Consider the following 998-nt stretch of genomic DNA (forward strand, 5'->3'; position numbering starts at 1 on the left):
CAATAGGTGGGGTATCTCGGGAATAAACGGCTGAAGGACAACATATTGGTTTGAGCGATCTGTAGGTACTTTTTTTTCTTTTGGCTGTGTCTTTTAAATGCCAGATACCTCTCATTTTCCAGAGTAAATTCCTTTGAAGCAGTAAGTTCTTTAATCCAACTGTCGTCTGTCGATTGTAATATGGTAGCCTATATAGTATCTGTCTGTCCATCACTCTTTTCCTTCAGCTGTCCATCCTTCTCTTTTGGTCTGATCCCTCAATGGTAATTTGATTTCTGAAATATTATAACATGCCTGTTTGGTTGTATCTCTCGTCATGTCTATTTGTCATCCAGCCCTCATCTTCTATACTATTGATCCATCCTGAATCCCTTGTGCCAGTTTATCATGTGATCTCATAGGGTACTTATTTTTTACCCTTATTTAACCAGGTGTGTTAAGAAATGTGCTTAAATAAGCCTTCGTCCCAAAGTTTGTATATATGTTAAAATAAGCATTGGCAAATGACAGATACTCTTTTTTATATATCATTTAGGAATTTAGTAAAGTTTCATCTAATCTTATCTTTTTTAAATTTCCCTTCCAAACAGCCTGGCTCATCATCTTTGCAGTTTTAATCATCCTCTAATCGGCCTGTGTAACACTGAGGGGTTTTAACGTGAATTACGTCCTCTGCTTTCTGACCACTATACTCCACTTAAGCAAACATTTCCACTGCAGCTTTCTAATTTATAGCCTTAGCCTGAGGGAGAGCTGCAGAAGGATGGAGAGTCCTCTCCACAGAGATAGATTTGCTACTGTGTTTAGCAGCTGGTCAGACGTGTCTCTTTCACTCAAGGCAACTACATCTTCATATTAATGTGCTTACATAAACCTTAACCTCATGTTTGCTTAAAACACCCAGGGCCAATCCAATTAATTTAAACCCACAGCAGGAAGAGTACATACATTTATTATACTTACACACTCCCAAGGACACACATGTACACACACACACA

Source organism: Morone saxatilis, unplaced genomic scaffold (assembly GCF_004916995.1).
Source record: "Morone saxatilis isolate NCDOM2014 unplaced genomic scaffold, NCSU_SB_2.0 Contig23, whole genome shotgun sequence".
Classification (NCBI taxonomy): Eukaryota; Metazoa; Chordata; class Actinopteri; family Moronidae; genus Morone; species Morone saxatilis.